Source organism: Adiantum capillus-veneris, chromosome 2, assembly GCF_014529385.1.
Source record: "Adiantum capillus-veneris isolate H3 chromosome 2, ASM1452938v2, whole genome shotgun sequence".
Lineage (NCBI taxonomy): Eukaryota > Viridiplantae > Streptophyta > Polypodiopsida > Polypodiales > Pteridaceae > Adiantum > Adiantum capillus-veneris.
The window spans coordinates 54,752,527-54,771,854 of NC_140932.1; the positions used below are offsets into that span (position 1 = coordinate 54,752,527).

The 19,328-nt window shown below is 41.3% G+C and overlaps 1 pseudogene; it reads right to left on the reverse strand.

Moving 5' to 3' along the window:
* Positions 1–16,261: 16,261 nt before the first annotated feature.
* LOC147462812 (uncharacterized) lies at positions 16,262–16,937 on the reverse strand (annotated as a pseudogene).
* Positions 16,938–19,328: the final 2,391 nt, after the last annotated feature.

The window sequence follows — 19,328 nt, forward strand, 5'->3', positions numbered from 1 at the left end:
GAGATGGTCAACAACCAAGGCTTCTACAAAGGCCAAATGGACCAAGACCACCTCCACAAGGGGTAGAAGGAGTTCCACCTTTGCCAGATCCAAATGTGCATGTGGTAGAGGTGACAAATTCAAATGAGGTTGACATGGAAGCCAATGGCATTAAGCGTGGCGGAGAAAAAGGTAAAGAGAAAGAAGGAGTCACATCACAGAGTGACCATGGACAAGGCAAGAAGGCAAAGGAAACCAAGGAAACCAAGAGGACTCGACGTCGTATCAACCTCCAAGACTTCCCTCTTGGACATGGTATGGCTCCGTACAACTTGTTGGAATACATGAGAGGTAAGGGTCCTGGTATTTCATGGCCTCAATTTCTTGCATTATGTCCACAAGTTAGGAGGGATTTAACAAGCGCAGTTAGCACTAGGAGAAAGGCAAAAGAGAGTGTGCCTGTTGTAAAAATTGCACAAGCTGAAATGAATGAGGACATTACACCTATGCTAGATTGTTACATAAAAGGGAGATTGGTTAGGAAAGGTCTAGTGGATGGGGGTGCACAAATTTGCATCATGACAGAGGGACTCATGCAAAAACTAGGCATGCACATCCATGAGACACTTGAAATTAAGGTCAAGATGGCAAACAATAGCAAGGCTAGGTGTGTAGGCATTTGTAAAAATGTTTTTGTGGAGGCCTTTGGCATTAAGAAGGCAGTGGATTTCTATGTCATGTCTACCAAAGGAAATGGTTACCCATTTATCCTAGGGAGACCATGGCTAATGAAAATGCGAGCTTTGCAGGATTGGGAGAGTGGAAAGCTAATTTGCAGGAACGACAATCATAAGAAGGTTGTCTTTGACATGAAGGAGCAACGCCAAGAGGAGCTCCATGAAGAATCATCTCAAAGTGAGACGGAAGAAGGTTGGACCGATAGCACTTCAGAAGAAGAAAGTAGCGGCAGCATTACTGAAGAGGAGTCTTCCATCGAAGTCATGGGGGTAAGGTTTAAGACAAGCAACCAAGAGACCTCTTGTCAAGGCTTGGAGGAGGTAGGTCCTCAAGAGAACGAACGTGTTCAAGATGAAGGCATGCTGAATGGTATGCTATCAAAAACACTTACAAAGGATGAAAGAGAGGAGTTCAAATGTGTGCTAAGGAAGTTTCCTAGGCTTTTTGCTAAAGACTACACCGACGTGCGTGGGGTAGATGTTGTTCAACACAAGATTGAGTTAAAGCCTGAGGCCACACCTAAAGCTCAGAAGCTACGAAGGCTAGGAGTTATAAAGGAACAGGCTCTACTCAAGGAGGTAAGAAATCTTCTAGCAGCAGGTTTCATTTATCCAGTGGAGAATTCAGAGTGGGTCTCTCCTATTGTTGTCACTCCTAAGAAAAATGGCAAGTGGAGGGTGTGTGTGGATTACCGTCCCCTCAATGAGGCAACAAAAAGAGATCACTTTCCCCTCCCATTCCAGGATGAGATACTAAATGAGGTAGCTAGTCATGAGAAGTACACTGTGTCGATGGTTACTCAGGTTACTTTCAAATAAGGATTGCATTGGAGGATCAATTGAAAACAACCTTTATCACTCCTTGGGGTTGTTATCCTTTTAGAGTCATGCCATTTGGTCTGACAAATGCTCCTGCAACATTCCAACGTTTCATGAATATGGTGTTTCAAGCATTCTTTGGAAAGTCAATTAGGGTGTTCATTGACGATTTCTGTATTTATAGCTCAAAATCATTGCATCTACAAAGGGTAGAAGAAGGTTTAAAGAAGCTCTACGACATGGGAGGTCAACTCAACCCCGACAAGTGCCATATAGGTGAGGATGAAGTAATCTTGCTTGGTCATAAAGTTTCTTACAAAGGCATTGAAGTGGATCCTTCAAAGGCAAAGGCTCTTATTGAGCTACCATCACCCAAGAGTCTTAAGGAGGTCATCTCATTCATTCAAAAGGTGAAGTATATGTCACGCTTCATTCACTTAGCCTCGGAGTTACTTCACCCTTTGCAAAAGTTGACACAACAAGTAGAATTTGCATGGTCTGATGAGATTGAAGAGTACTTTTGTAACATTAAAGCCATTTTGTCAGAGTTAATGATAGCCGTTTTTCGGCTCTCCATAATTGCCATACTAGATTACTCCACCCTACCAAATTCACCCAAACGCTATGGCTATCCCTACCATTTCACTGTACATAGGCGTGTGTGAGTTAGGGGGCTTTTCCCATATCTTCTTAAAAACCCTCAGCTAGCTAGTCACTGGGCTAGTTGAGCCAAAAAAATAAAAAATAAAATAAAAAAATAAAAGTATATTATGGCCTCTTTGTGTGTAAATATTTCATTGTATATATGGCCTAAATATAGGGATTTTTTAGTATTATTTTGGTATTTTATTTAAATATTTCTACTTAGGTGTGTGTTTTATTAAACCTATGTACACCTTCTTTCATCCTCTTACACCATAATTATATTTTTTTTGCCAATATGTACATACTCTGACCTCATATTTTTCCTTTATACAAATCACTCCCACATTTTCACCCTCACCCTCGTGAAAACAAAAAATTGATTTCTACTCATTGGTTACTTTTATTATATTATTTACTTGCATACCTTTTCCTCTTTCACCCAAAATAGTTCAAGGAGGGACCATATCATATGATTCCAATATCTTTCCATATCCATAACTCCTCCATATTTTTATCATTATTTTTACTCATTATTCTAACACCATGTGCTCATTAAGCTAAAGTCCATGAATAGTCCATACACTAGTCCCACCATGTATATATTTCTTATTTCACCAATAATCCTCCTCCATGCATGGGTCAAGGGCAACTTGAATGCTTTGTATTATAATATGACAAAGGAGGGGCTCACTCTTGGATGCATTGTACAAATTCAACAAAGGAGGGGGCCACTAAAAGACTTTTGCAGGCATAAAAAACAGGCTTTTTGGTGAGAATTTTGGCACCTACCTCCACTTCGAATTTGGAGCGGTGGTCAAAAGAGAAAATGTAGCCCACGCTCTGAATAATCACCTCAAATTTTTTCATGATTTTTGGAGCTACCAGCGGTGAGATATGATTTTTGGAGTGGACCTCAGTCTACCCACTTTTCTCACAAGTAGCTTTTAGTCTTCTCTCACCCTTCCACACACCTACTCACTCTTACACATCCCTCCCTCTCCTTCCCTCACTCAAACCTGCAATTTCCATGGCTTCTCCCACCCTCTTCACCATTACCCTTCTCTCTCATCCTTATAGTTCTTTTATGAACCTCTACATACATACACCCTCTCCATGTCTCTCTCTATTGCTTCTATGTTACAATTTCATTTACCTCTCCTAAAAATATCTAAAATTCAGCATCTTAACCATGATAACTTCTGCAAATCGAGGTTTTTTCATCAACAAATCCTCTTTTCATCATGGTGGTCAACCGTGGCTGCGGCGTAAAGAAGTGAAGAAGAAGAAGAAGACCAGCGGTCATTTTTTCCACAATCTACACAAGGGTGAGTTCAAGCTTCTTCAAAGCTTCACCATCTCAATGATTCTCTTTTAATTCACCCCTCTTCCTTCATCAAATCAACTCACTCTACCCATTGTAAATGTAACATTAACTTTCTAGTGATTACTAACGACTAACATACTAACACAAAATAGCATTGACCTAACCATAAAAGACACCTCACCTCAAGACATGTATAGTAACTCTCTCTCTCTCTCTCTCTCTCTCTCTCCCCTTCCTTAAAACTTACTTTCACCTTATCTACCATCAATAATGCTCTCTTTTGAGCCCACACCCATGACTCAAGCAGACAAAGAAGGCCCGCAATGTTTTTATATTCAAAAAAATCATAATCTTGATTTGTTAGCTTGTAAATTAGGATTTCCAATAATCTTAATGAGGGGTCTCCAACCTATAAATAGGTCCCTCTCCTTCTTGTAAAACAACCTCCAACATCTCACATAGCACCCCAACACTCTATGCGTGAGGAGAGACTTAGGTGTAGCAACCACTTGTGAGCTTCACTCTTGGTGTGAGAGAAGCCTTCAAGCTACACATTGCAAGTGAGAGAGCGTGAGTTCCACAAATCTCAAAACCACTATTGTACATGCTCCTTCATCATCAATAAATCGAGGTTTGGTGCATCAAAGGCGTGATTCGACGTTCAAATCTTTGTCCTTCCATTTGTGTAATACGGTTTGGTGAATTCAAGGTGACTTGTGTATTTTGAGTTTTTATCGGTTGATCTTGATTTTAGAAAGTGTTTTAGTGTATTTTTCATTGCCAGTTTTGTGTCCATTGTAAGAGGGTATTGTGGTGAGAGGTCTCCCACACCCTAAGACAGTGTGTGTGTGTTTTGGCAATGATTAGCAATCACTAAGCATTGAGTGAGTTTTGTACAAGTTCTACGATAGCATCATAACGAACCATCTCCATTTGCAAGTCACAAATAAGGTATTACGCAAGATCCTTTCCTCTCTCTCTTCCCTTTGCTCTAGCTCTCTCTGGTCCATTTTATGTGTGTCTTGGTGTGAGGTTGCTTGTGTGTGTTGTGTGGTGCATCTTCTTGGTTGTGCCAAAATCTCTCTTGCGTCCTAGTTCGCATACCATAACTAGGTGGTGCCCCTATCTTGTTTGGGTTTGGCTGTGGGTTTGTTGTTGTGTTGTGCTTGTGGTTGCCCCAGCCCCAATTGAGCAGCACGGGAGCCTTGAGGGGTGTTTAGAGGTTGCCTCTCTTGTTGCCCGCCCCGGACCGCCTCATTACCAACACTCATGCCTCCTTGTTGGGAGTACACATTCTTTGTTAGCTCTAGTGCTGGGAAAGAAACAATTGGTGCAGTTTTGCTACAACAAGATCCCTATAGTACCAGGATGTGGCCCATCTACTTTGCTAGTAGGTTCATGAATGCTTTAGAGAGAGGCTACACGGAGGCAGAACTCATGATGCTTTCTCTCATGTTTGCGATAAGGAATTTTAGATCCTACTTGCTCCCAAAACCTTTTGTAATCCTCACCGCAGAGAATTTGTTCCCTTGGGTGTCATCTCAAATGAATCTTAGTACTAGGATCTCAAAGTGGATTATGGAGTTGCAAGAGTTTCAATACTCTTTCAAGGTAGAAGATAGTGTGCGTGCACAATTGGCAGGGATTCTCACTTATAGGGTGCATGAAAAGGAGATTAAGGTGCCTGAAGGAAAGACCCTACCATTGCCACCACCAAAAAGTATTCCTAATGCTTTTACCTTGTTCTTTGATGAAGCTTTTCGTCGAGCCACAGGAAAAGCAGGGGGAGGGCTAGTGTTGCTCAACCCAAGTGGAGAGGTGGTCATGAAAGAGAAGTTCAATCTACCAAGTTCAGCTAGCAACAATGAAGCAGAATATGACACACTACTTCATGGTTTAAAAATATGCATTGGCCATGGTATACAACGTCTCATGGTAAAAGGGGATGCACTTCTCATTGTGAAGCAGATTTTAGGCATTTGGGCATGCAAAAATGAAAGACTAAGGGCCAAAATTCATACCATCCGTAGGCTATTTAATCAATTTGAGGAGGTGCAATTATATCATATTCCTAGGAAACAAAATTAAGATGCTGATTTAATTGCACAACAAGCCGTTGCATGTGTAAAGAAAGAAGTGCAGGTCATCATGGTGGCGGCTGCTGTGAAGCAACCGAGGTACCAGGGATTGGAGTCATTGGCTCCCTTCATTGGCTACATTTTGGAGGGTGAGTTTCCACCAGACTTCACAAAAGCTCAGGAGAGGAGATTCATGAAGAAGGCAAGCATGTATCTCTTCCTAGAAGGATCCCTCTATCAAAGAGGGAAGGATAAAGTGTGCAGAAGAGTACCAACTATCAAGGAAATTCCAGCCATTCTAAAAGGTTTGCATGAAGAGGCATGTGGTGGTCATTTTTCCCAAGAATTAACTGTGAAGAATATTTTGCTTACAGGGTATGTTTGGCCAAGTCTGCATGTGGATGTCCAACATTGGTGTAAAAGTTGTCACAAATTTCAGGTAAATGGGAATAGAAGATTGATTTATGGTCCAAGGAAAATCGTGCTTGCAAATGGACCCTTTGAAAAGTGGGGCATTGATGCTATGGGTCCTCTGCCTAGGACAAAAAATGGTAAACTCTACATTCTAGTGGCTGTAGACTATATGACTAGGTGGGTGGAAGCACAAAGTGTGGCAAAGGTAAATGAGAGGACAATGAGCAAATTCGTCTACACTCACATTTGTTGTAGATTTGGCACACCTTTGGAGATTGTTTCTGGTAATGGTCCAGGGTTTAGAAAGGGATTGCTCACAGAAGTCTGTGAAGAACTTCACATTCTACATCGTCACAGTACACCCTACTATCCCCAATCAAATGGTTTGGTAGAAAAAGCTAATGGTGTCATTGCAGGCATCATTAGAAAGATGGTGAAAAACAAGACAAAGTTGTGGGATGACTTCTTGGATGGTGCCTTGTGGGCGTATCGAACCACATATAGGGAAGCCACGGAGTTCACACCATTTCACTTGGTCTATAGTCAAGAGGCTTTACAGCCAATTGAGCTAAACATTCCAACAATGCGACTTCATGGCAAATCAGCACAAGATGATCAAGAAGTATGGATGGATCGACTTCTTACCTTAGCTGAGCTTGAGTGGAAAAGAGAAGCAGCATACGAGTGCTATAAGAGGAAAGCCACACAGACAAAGGAGAAGCTTGACAAGAAACTGAAGGACAAAGGCATCAATGAAGGAGATCTTGTGCTAAGGTATGACAATTGACTCGATAATCGTTTTGATGCCAAATTTGAAACAAAATGGCAGGGGCCATACATAGTCAAGAAGGCTTTCAATTCAAGTTACTATCAACTTATGGACTTGAATGGGAAAGAGCACTCCAGGAAGGTAAACGGCTATCGCTTGAAGCCGTACTTGAGTCGCCTTCTACCAAAGGATCTACCAGAGCAAAAGGCAACTATCTCATGTAAGTATTGTTCCATGAAGCATGAGTGTAACACAAACCAAAATTCCAAGGGGCCAAACAATGAAGATCTTGTCAAAGACTCTGAAACACTCTCTTTGGAAAAGATTCTTTATGATGGTACATGAATATACCATCATCCTGGGGGAGGTCTTTTTATGGTAGCCTCATAATGAGAGAGATTTCTTTTGACCCCTTTATATTTTTTCCACTTATATTATTTATATTTGACATGTACATATTTTTTAGACCCCTCAATATTTGATTTTCTTAGTTGTACTATTCACTCATATCATGATCTCAACAATATCTTCAATTATAGACCTACCAAATAAGGTCAAGGGTAGGTGGCATGCATACATGCACTATGGAGGGCTCACTCTTGGAGGTATTCAAAAGAATCATCCAAAGAAGGACCCCACAAGGACTTTGTGCAGTGGAAAAAAACAGTCGGTTTTGCTGAATTTTTAAAGTTCACTTGCTCTCCAAATTTGAAAAGGTGATACAACAAAAGTTGTAGCTCGTGGGCTGAAATTTTGCCTCAAATTTTTTCATGTTTTTTTGAGCTACGAGCTGTGAGCTATGATTTTATTAGTGGACCCCAGTTTTCCCATGCTATGCAGCCACTCTCTCTCTTCCACTTTATCATTTTCCTCTTTCACACACACTTCTCCACTCATCATCCCCACCTCTCTCACCACTCCTCTCTGCACCCTACTCACCTTCTCCTCAACCTTGAAGAATAAGAGAAACCATGGTGAACTCATACCTCCCACACACAATTCCATTCCAAAATTGACCACCTAGTCTCATTTTTCCTCCTCCAAATTACCCATATCTATCAAAAAAACCACAAAATTCAGCCTCTTCTCTTAAAAGACAGCATCATGGTGGTTGATTACTCAGCTTCAATTACCTTGTCTCTCAAGGAAGGTCAAGAGTGGAGAAAAAATGTACCGTCAAAGCTAGTGGACCGTCAACAAGCGTCAAAATTGGCCCTACTCAAGACACTTGGAGCATCAACCTTGTAAGAAATCCACCTTTTCTTACCTCTTAAGAGTTTTTCTTCCTTATTTGTATCCTACATGGATACTCCCATTGTAAATATCCAATTCCATTTGTAAATTAATACTAACTCTACTAACACTAACCCACTATGAAAAGTCCTATCACCTCCATTTCTCTCCTCTCTCTTTCCCCACCAACTTCTTGATAATTCCAAGCAAAAGAAATTAGGTAAATTTCTGAAAATCTAACCCAACCATGGTTAGAGGAGTAACCCTAGCCTTCAAAATTGCTATAAAAGGAGGGTGTAGCTAGCACAAAAAAGGGGAGAAGAAAGAGCACTATGCTATAGCTTGAGAAGCCAAGCTCAACCTCTTGAGAAGGAGCTCTTGAGTGGAATCTCATTGGAATTAGGCATATGTATGTGTTGTATTAGGGGTGATTGGCAAGGGAACTCTATGCCATTGTAAGAGAGAGTGATCATTAAATTGAGAGTAAGAAATCTATCATTTCTCCTACTAGTGTAAGCCCAACATTTGCTGAATCAAGGAGGGTGAATGTGGACTAAGCATGGATACCTTGTCTCCCTTCCAACATGAAGTCATGGACAATAATGATGTGTAAGTGTCTTGGTGTTTTATTTAAGTTCTTGATAGCTTGTCTCTGGGTATTGTTATCAATTTAGCCATAAATCCCACATGCTGTAAGAGGGCGACAGGGTGGAGAGGACTCCCCTGGCCTTAAGACAGTGATTGGGGTGGCTTTTTTCTTGTGATGTGTTGTGGTGTAATTTACTCAGGCTATGTTGAACAAATACTAATCTCACTTGATTGGTCATGACAGATTTGTAAGAAGGCATTAGTGCAACAAGCACCCCCTTCCCCCTTCTCTCTCTTTCTTACATATATATATTTATGTTTGCTTGATCATTAACGATACACTTCAAAGTAGCCCGAGCACCATCTCTCTCTCTCTCTCTCCCTCTCTCTCTCTCTCTCTCGTGTTTTAGTGTGTGAGAGTGTTCCATTGGTGTTAGGGTTAGTATAAATTCCTTGCTTGTTTGTGGGTTGCTCTAACGATTCTCCTCTTTTGCGTCCTAGTTCGCTCTTAAACTAGGTGGTGCCCATTGTGTAGTTGGGATTTGGCCGTGGGTTTGTTGTTTTGGTTTATGTTGTGTTGTGCCCCAGCCCCATTGAGTAGCACGGGATCCTTGAAGGGTTTCTAGAGGTTGCTCTTCTTGTTGCCCGCCCCGGACCGCCTCACTGGTACTCTGTCAGAGTGGTTGATGCGTTGCATCACATTCTCTATGATTTGCTCCTCAACATTTACTTGGTTTTGTCCTAGATTCCCTCTTTGATCCTCAAGATCAGTGGTTTTCTTTTCCTCACTCGCATCATTCATCTTCTTTTGACCCTCTTCATAGAATTTACAATTGTCAACTAGGTCAACTGCCGCTTTGGTCACCTCTTCCAAGGTTTGGTATCTTTTCATGTATAGGTCCTTTTGGAGATTCTCATTCCTAATTAAGCCCTCTGATGAAGCATAGGATCTGATGTTCTGGCATGGGTAACTCTTGGGTAGGACATCTAGCAACAAATTGCTTGAAACGCAATATTGCATTTCGCAATGTTTGTGTTTCGCCTTGTTTAAATTCCTGAATCTTAGGAAGGGTGTTATGTTTTATGCCCCTCTTGGTGAATTCTTGAACAAGTTCATCCAACATTTTCTCAATGGTTGTGAACTCTCTTCGGTTCAATAGTTCAAACCATGCTTGTGCGTTGTCCTCCAATGTAAGTCCAAAACCCTCATACTGCGTGTGGAAGTCCTCTACTCGTTCTGCTCCTAGGACTTGCTTGAAAGCCGAGACATGGGCGTATGGGTCTCCTATGCCATTGTACTTTCTATTTACCCATTTTCTTAGCTGAGATGGTCTTATACTTTGGGGTGCAAAGTATGGAACCATACTCCTCTCTGGTATCGTTTCATCTCTCGTTATCGCTCTAGGAGTAAATCCAGGTCTTATACTTTGGGGTGCAAAGTATGGAACCATACTCCTCTCTGGTATCGTTTCATCTCTCGTTATCGCTCTGGGAGTAAATCTAGGTGGTGGTCCCCTCTTTGGAATTCTCTTAGAGGTTCCTTTGTTTGGTGGATGTATCTGAGGTCCTTCATTGACCAAATATCCACTCATCTCTAATTTGGTTCGCGGATTTGTGCTTTCTACAGCTCTATATTCTCGTCCATACTTTTCAACAAATAAGGATGTCCATTGTCGGTCGACCTCGTATGTATAGACATATAAGAGCTTGTACTCTGTCAACTCATCTGGGTAAGGCTCTAAGCAACTGTAAAGGTTGAATTGATCTCCATTAATATACCTATATAGTCCTTCACTTTCATGGTTATACATCCAAACTCTCTCCAAAAAATTGGCCTTTATGTACTGTAGGTTTGGAAGATCTATTCTGGGCGGGTGCTCATCTATCCCTGCAATCCATGTGCTTGTATCAGCTGAGTCTGCGTCTGATGTAGACATGACTTGTAAGATTAATAGCTCTAGCTTGCTCTAGTAATACCTCTCTCAATGTGTTCAAGTGTTCTGGTTAGGGAAAATCCAAAACTATGTCCAAAACCATGAGCGTTTTCTCACAATTCTCTCAAATTGTCGATTTTAGACACCCCTGACTTCCGGATGCATTTTGAGGCCTTAAACAATGTTTTTTTCAAAACTGACCGTTTTGGTCAATTTTCTCTAAGATCTGTAGTGCTGCTCTAAAGCTACGTTTTGATAAAAAAAAATTTGGAATCGGAGTCCGTATGTGAAAGTTACGACCAAAACAGTGAGATATAATTTGGAAAGTTGCTCTATCTGATGTTTTTGCAAGTGGTCAGTTTGAGCCCAAAATTGGTGTGTGCACTCCTTAGGCAATGATAAACCCAATGGTATACTTGGTTTCAAAAAATTTTCTCAAAATTTTCTCCTCAGTTGTCTATCGCAATAGACTCACCAAGTACCCCTTGCAGATGTCCAAATGCACTCAAACTTTGTGTACAGGGTATAATGGGCCTTTTGAACCCAAATATGAAGTCAGATTTGAATTTTGATTTTTCTACAGTGAATTTCTGAGTCTATCGTGATAGACTCACCAGAGTGTTACTAGGATACAGTTTTTCAACTGTTTTTACAGATTTGAGTTCCCCCTTCTCTTGAGATACTACTCACCAAGTTTCAACCAATTTGGAATATTTTTCCTTTATAACTTGCATCAAACAACAGTTTCTTTTATGATCTTATGAAGTAATCCTCTTAGATGCACTTACAATACTCCAAATTTACTCAACTTTTAACCATAGGCTCACAGCAACGTGTAGAACAAGGCCCTAAGGTCAATTTTCAAAAATTTCAATTTTTGTGAAAAAACCCTAGTCTATCGCGATAGACTCATCAGATTCTTCAGTTTTGAAAATTTTCCAGATTTCTCTTCACCATTGTGTTCCCTATGCTCTGTACACCTTGCTCACCAATTTTCACTTGTTTTGGACTTTTTCTTAGGTCGCTAACTCCAACTCTAGAAGTCTGAGTCTATCTGATCACTAGAAAATAGACTTAGGATGACTTCCCAATGTCCAAAATCCACTAAATTTTGTGTGTAACCTCCTAAGAGACTAAACAAGCTATGCTCCAGAGGGTTTTGAGAATTTCAATTTCTTTGGCCCTGCTTTGAGTCTATCGCGATAGACTCAGCAAGTACCCCTTTTATAGGTCAAACTTGAACTTTGACTATACCATTGTGTTCCAACACCTCTCCTTAGTCCTGCTGCCAATTTTCAAGTGGTTTGGACTTTTACTTTGTCAGTTAGACCAGATTTAGTGTTTTCTACAAGCTGAATCCTTTCAAATGGTCTTAGACCCACTTTCTGATGTCCAAATGACTTCATAATTTTTATGCGTCCTTGATAGCACCTTTCCAAGCTATGCCACAAAGGTTTTTGAAAAATTTTGTTTCTATCACTGGGTTCTTAGTCTATCGCGATAGACTCACCAAGTATGTCAAAATGACACTTTTTTCAAATTTTCTCTTCACAGATGTGTTTCTTAACCTCTGTAGATCATGTATACCAAGTTTCACAAGGTTTGGCAATTTGGTCAAGTCCCTTTACCCAATTTGTCTCTGAAGTCTGACTCAAAACACCAGACAAGTGCTTTGGTGGTCTTCTTGATGCCCAATTTGAAATTTGAAATGATGGTTAAGATCTAGGTGAGGAGTGGATTCAAGCTATCTAGTCACAATTTCCAAAAACTGTCCCACTCAAAATGTCATGAGTCTATCGCGATAGACACAGCAGATTGTGCAGGAAAAGTCAACTCAAAATTGTGACTTCACTTTTAGATTCCCCTTACTCTTTTGTGTCTATCCCTCAAATTTCATGCAATTTGGACACTTGGTTTGTGTTTTGGGCCATTTTTAGTGTTTTTGCCAGAACCTGAATCTCTATGTGGGCTTTAGATTCACTTCTAGTGATCCAAACACCTTGAAATTTGGTGTGTATGCTATGTAGGCTCTGCTTAAGCTATCCCTAGGAGGGATTTGCAAAATAAGGTCCACAACTAAATATCCCCAACCTATCGCGATAGGCTCATAAAGTTTCCTAGTTTTGGTCTTTTTACAAAGTTCTCTTCACAACTAGTTTCCTTTGTTAAGTATGGAGCCTGATTTACCCTTGTAATTTTCTGTGGTAAAAGCGCACATTTGTAAGGCCCCCATTATGAGGAGAAGCCATCGTGCGTGAAGGAAAATCACTCACCGGAAACCAAAATTTTCACGGACAAGAATCAAGGGCAACTTTAGAGGCCTCGGGGGCGGAGGCCCCCGAGACTTTTTTTCGCCGGAATATTCCTTTTTGCCGGAATATTATGGCCGGACGGAGGCCGAAAAGTGGTCGGAAAACAACCGATCGGTTGGTCGGTGGTCGGAAGTCAATGGCCGGTGGCCGGTGGCCGAATTCAATGGCCGGTGGATGAATTCAAAAGCGTTCTTGTCTTCTCAAGGACGGCCACACATGGGCGGATTGGAGGGTCCGATTTGGACTTATTCGCACAAGGGCGGCTACACATGGCTGTCTCTCATTAGAGAGGGCAGCCCTTTTGGCCTATAAAATGAGGCCATTTCTACACACATTTCATAGTGTGAAGTTGATGCAACAAGGTGAGTGTGAGGTGGTAAGAGTGAAGCAAGGCGGGAGCTCTATCAAGGGTTTAATCCCTTTGTAAACTACTTCTTCTGTTGAAGTGCTAAAGCCATTGAGTGGCTGCTTTCCCGTGGACGTAGCCCACATTGGGTGAACCACGTATATCGTGTGTACTCTCTCTCTCTCTCTCTCTACTCTATAATCTCTTGTGTGTGAAATCTATCTCTCTCCATTAAGTAATCTACTCAAAAATCTATTTAGCTACGTCTTATTTTCTTACATCCTTATCCTCTGTATAGTGAATACACAAAGTTGTGCAATGTTTGGACTATTGGTCAAGGTCTTTTTACCACTGTGTCTCTGAACTTAGACTCTAAACACCAGACTTGAGGTTTGGTGGTCAAGCAGGTGTCCAAGTATACTCAATTTTTGGGAGCATCCTTGTATTGATGTGTTTTACCTGTGGCATGAGGGGTTTTGTCTGTTTGTGAGTCTATCTCCAATTCACCAGTCTATCGCGATAGACTAGGCAGAGAGCCACTGGAAAGTATTTTTTTCTTTGTTTTTGGACAGTTTGGTTCCCAATGCCCTTAGAAGCCTATCCCCAAAGTTTCATTAACTTTGGACTTCTTTTCCTTTGGATTCAAGCATTTCACAGTTCACTTCCTTACACTCAGAAAAAGCAAATTCCCACTTAGATGCACAAGCACTGATGCAAATGCTTTGAAATTTCACATACAAGCTCTAGAGCATATGCAAAACAAGGTCTTGAGGTCAAACTTTTTGTTTGTTTGAAAATTGCAGATTTGGTTTTAGATTTTTGTTTTTTGGGTTTTTTAGAGTTTTTTTTTTTTTTTTGGACCAAATCTGTATTTTTCCCCAACCTTAAGGTCTCCAATGCAAAAACAAGCACTGATATCGGCTTTCAAACGACCATTTTAGAGCACTTTTACCATAATCAGCACAATTTCGCCTTTTGTGTTTTCAAGCACATTTTCATGTCAACATTGCTCTAGATCAACATCAGATGTTCTGCACTACCTAAAGTCCTACTTTGGATGGTTGAATGGTTGTTTTTTCTTTCTGGCAAGCAAACAGCCTTCTGCTTACCTTTTGCGTTTTTCTTTGTGTTTTTTCTCTTTCAAGTTCTTCACAACCATAAGTCACAACCAAACACACAAACCGTAAAACCTAATCTAAACACACAACAAAATAATATAACCATACCTCAACCTCATGGTGGAACACCTCGGCGAGACGTAGGCTCCCTGGATATTCCTCAGTCAAAAGATCCGCTCTCTGACTTCCCACTAAGAAGGCAAATGGTGACAACACTCTAGAAAACTCTAGAGAAATGCTATACTGTCAAACACGAGTGATGCGGTCTACGCTAGTTTAGGCGCTTCATCCCCAGCAGCGGCGCCAATGATTGCGGGTACGCCGCGACAGACGATGGAGCATAGCAAGAACACAGACCAACAAACTGTCAATCCAAGGACGTAGCTGACCCGACTAGGGCATGGAGGCAATCTCTGGGTTGTCAACCCTGAGCTAGACACGAACAACACTCTATAGTCACTAATCCTACCACAACACTACCATAAAGCAAAGAAACAGACAACGCATCCTACGAAACACTACAAGTTCGAAACAGTCTCAAACCATATCGGAATGACTCGAAATCGGAGGGTAAGACTCACAAGGACATATCCTATGTGGCCAAACACCTAAACCCTGAAAACCATAACTGTAAGACCTCTAATTGCTGTCGCGATAGACTCAAAACAGCAATTTCCAAAGTGTCCGGAACTAATCTACAAAGACATCAACACGAAGAGCTTCTCGCCCTGATTCTAACGACTACTCGATCATTCAGAACGGATGTTGTTTGAGGTACTTACAACCAAATATAGCTCGTAGCAGGCGGGTTCGCGATGTGGTCCTCGGCTTGCATTGCTTGCGTCCATGCGGAGAGCTCCTCGATGCTAACACGCTCCTACTCTCATATCTGCAATGTGATTAGTGTGCGTGATGGTGTGTGTGCGTGAAGCTCACTACTGTGTGTTGCAGAACTCACGACTGTATATTATTTGAGATAACGTAATGTGTCCTTTACAAAGCCTTAGGTTTTAGCTTATATACCAAGCCTTCAAACCTAACGTCCGGCCAAATGACTTGAATTGTCCCTAGGCTTCTACAGAGCTTAATTACAAGAAACTGAGTTGGTTTACTCATTATACAAGCATCTGCAGCCTAAATACAAGTGCCGATTTAAAATATGAGGTTCCCGTGAACATTACAAAAGTGACCGTAATGGCTCAAAATAATAATAACGGGATATTCGATGACGTCCATGAACTCATATCTTCATGTTGCAACATCCATCTTCATCTTCATTACTTCATCACCATCTTCATGTGGAATCTTTAGAATCTTTGAGAAATCTTAATGGAATCTTTGTGGAAACGTTGTTGAAAGGGCGTTCTTTCAACACCTTGCAATGTTGTCGAGCTGGAGTCGCGCTTCTGCAATTGAAACGTGGACTGTTGTGAATATATGTCCTCCCTGCCATACACAAAACATGGAGATGTAACTTTATGCTCTATGTCCTATGATCAATATTACCTTCTCTCTCTCTCTCTCTCTCAAAGTTGCAAGCTGCTTCGGTAAGCAATTATGTCTTCTTGCCTCCTTGCTAACTAACCTACGTTATGTATCAATACCAAATTGATGTCTACATTTGCAACCATATGAACTTGATCCGATAGATGCTGCGTACATGGAACTTTGCTAATAGGATCTGCCACCAAATCGTGGTTATTGGCAAGAAGGGAGCTCCAAAGCAGTAACTAGTATGTGTTCAAATCCACACCATCAGCATTCTCTGCTTCGTATGCATGTGCTGAAGAGCAACACTGCAGTATACTATTGTTTCTAGTCTTAACTATGGCAGCATTGGTTGCCGCTTGCACGCGATTTAGAAAGAGAATCTCTTTACGAGCCGCAATATTGGCCATATTGTCTGTAAAATCTCTGCTATCCCACTCAGATGTTGAATCGCCAGCAGTGAACTACTGCTGGAGGCTAATAGGTGCTGACATACTGGTATGCCTGTCTCCAAGAATGGATAGACAACGGTTGACAACGGTTGCGAAACTTAGGTCTACTTTGTCGACAGAGATAAGATGTTGTCGGCAGCTTCAATGTCTTCGCGGTAGCGCAGGCGGGTAGAGATATGCTACTGGAAGCTTCAATGTCGTTGGTCGTCATAGATAAGCTGGAGGGATGGCATGATATTGGAGGGAAACACTAGGGTTAGAATCGATTGCATGATAGTCTCATCCCATCAATTGCTGCCTGCCCGTGAAGGATATTGGAAGCAACGTGCAGGAGTACAACCTTACGGGCGATTTGCAATTCGAGCTCTTCAAGGAAGGCACAATAGTGCTTCTATATTGATGGGAGTTATCTGAACAGGATCAGTTGCCTCAACCTTTTTTTGCAACGCTTGCTCTGAAGGAGGTGGCCATGGCGCTGATGCAATGGATGTAGAACTGCCCTGCGTCGGAGCCCGTGAGCAGCATTGAGATGCAAATGCAAGGGCCACCGAAAGTCGGCTCGGCCTCATGAAGGACCCATAGCTTGTAGGAAAAGAAGGTGGAGGTGTATCGGGAGATGAAGTCCTTAGGCAGCTTTTCACCGTTGCAACAAAAACCTTGAAACAGCAGGCTCTTGACAGTCGGTTGAGGTCCAAAATCATGGCCTAAATCAGGCCAAGCGGCCAACTATGGGCTGAACTGCCTCATCATCGTTAGTCCTGAATCACGACTTCAGAATTAGAATCAAAATCAGAACAATGCAGCACAACTAATAATTTTAAAAAAAGCAGCGCTCTCTTGTTAGGCGCTTGGCCATGCGATTAGAGTTGTGGGCAACGGCTTCGATCATGCCAAGTGGCCACTTGTGGGCTCAAAGATCCAAAAAAGGACATTTGGCTCACCAAGTAACCATTTCTTTCGCACATTAACATGTAGATAACACTGAAGGAAAAGGGCCCTGAGAGAGAGAGAGAGAGAGAGGGAAAAGGGCGCTCTAATGTTACTTTTAAATTAAACCTTTTAACCTTACAAAAGTTCTCCATGCTTTGAAATAAAAAACTTTGGAGAATCCCAAAGAACATCATGTCACATACCGTGCAAGGTTGAGGCTAACTGCACCTCAAATTAGAGGTGTAGTTGGCCTTACCCCCCACTCAAATAACGAATTACCTTTTCTACCGTGGACGTGAGATGGAGGGTGTAATTTCCTTCAAATAACAAATTATCTCCCCTGCATGTTGTGGCGCCCTCCCCCCCTCGAAATTACTATTCTCCAAAGGCATCAAGGCTTGTGAGTTTGGACGTGCCCGTTCTCGATTGTAGTAGTCATGAGATCAATATACGAATAGAAAAGCGCATTAACATTCATTGAAACCTGGGTTCATGGACTTCACTACGCTCACAACTAAAAGATTGTGAGAATAGAAAAGTCTACACGAAACATAGGTTTGATTATAAGCAAAGCACGATCCAAAATCCTTTGAGATCAGCCATGAAAGCTCCACCGACGGACAACCACGATTCCTTATCAAAACTCTAATCTATTTTACAAAACTGCCTCACCTCCAACTGTATAGATATGTGATCACTTTGCTAATAGGAAAACCTAACTACGCTCTTCAATTCATCCAAATTTTGATGCTGGGGAGACAAGCCCACTTATTCAAACCCACATACCAAATTGAAGAGAGAAAACTCTAACTCACTCCCATGGAACGAACTTGAGGCAAGAGAGGAAGGACTTAAATTGTTGCACCATGGAGAAAACCCTTTAGTCAATGGGTAAAAAGGAAAAATGTACAGGTTTTTGCAACATAAGCAAGCACCCCCTTGCTTCCCCCACGATCCATGTTGGTAAATTCGGTTATTTTGCTGAAAAACAAGCTACTTTTGAACATTTTATGCCATTTTTGACCAAATTTTGAGTGAAAACATTCCAATTGGAGTTAGAAAAGGCCGAAATAATGTGTGATTTCTTCATGCATGGCATGCATCAAGTTTTCATTTTTTACGAATATGGAATAGCTTTTTTTAATGGCACATACACAATCATCGCAGAATATAGGCAATGACCAACTCAAATAATTTTTTTTTTGTGCCATGTATTATTAAAAATTCAACAATGCCACATCTAGGCCCATAGCTTCCTATTAAGGTATTTACACGTCAGTGAGTGTCAATAGTATAGTGCCACTCTCTATATTGTGGCAATTGTTCTCATGCATCTAGATGCTATGAAGATAGCTTTATGACATCGTCGCGTATGTGCCACCAAAGCTCATTTAGGTCAGCATACAATTCAATTGTGTCTTCATCATTACGTGGGATTTTTTGGCTTGACATCCTCATGCTCTTAGTTCTTATCTAATGCATTCTCAAGGCCGACCTCTTAATTTTTTGTTGTGCATCAAGTTTTCATGTTTGACCAGTTTGCAATAACCTCTTTTAGAGGCGCATACCCCAACCATAGCATATAGGCAATCATATATTTTGGCTTAATAATTGGTTCTTTTTAGACTTTTTGCCTACGGATTTACCATTATTGAGCCTTAAGAAGTCCGAAAGGAGCTATCCCTCAGCAATTTGGCTATGTTAGAGCAACCCCACTACTCTCTATAATTAACCAATTCGAGCCGTGGGTGTAGATACTTAAGTGCTTATTTTCAAAGGCTAAGAGGAGTAGCAACTAAGGTTTTGAGTGTCCAAAGAATACACTAAGTAAACACATAAGTATAATTAGCATGGTTGACAATAACCAAGAGAGTAGAATGAACATTGATAACTTTGATTTTTCACATGAAGGTGCTAATGATGATGCCCCCATCTTTATCAATTATCTTGTTACTAGGTTGCATCAAGCTATGGGAAACCCTACTTTGCAATCCAAAGTTACTCAACAACTTTGTGCTTATGGGATTTCCCTTCCTCTCCAAGAGGAGAGAGAGCTTAGGAGGCCTCTTGATGATCCCCCAAAAGAAGACTCTCTCCCATACAAGAGGAGGAATCCAAAGAACAAGAAAGCAATGAATCTCTAAGTTACTCTGAAGATGTGG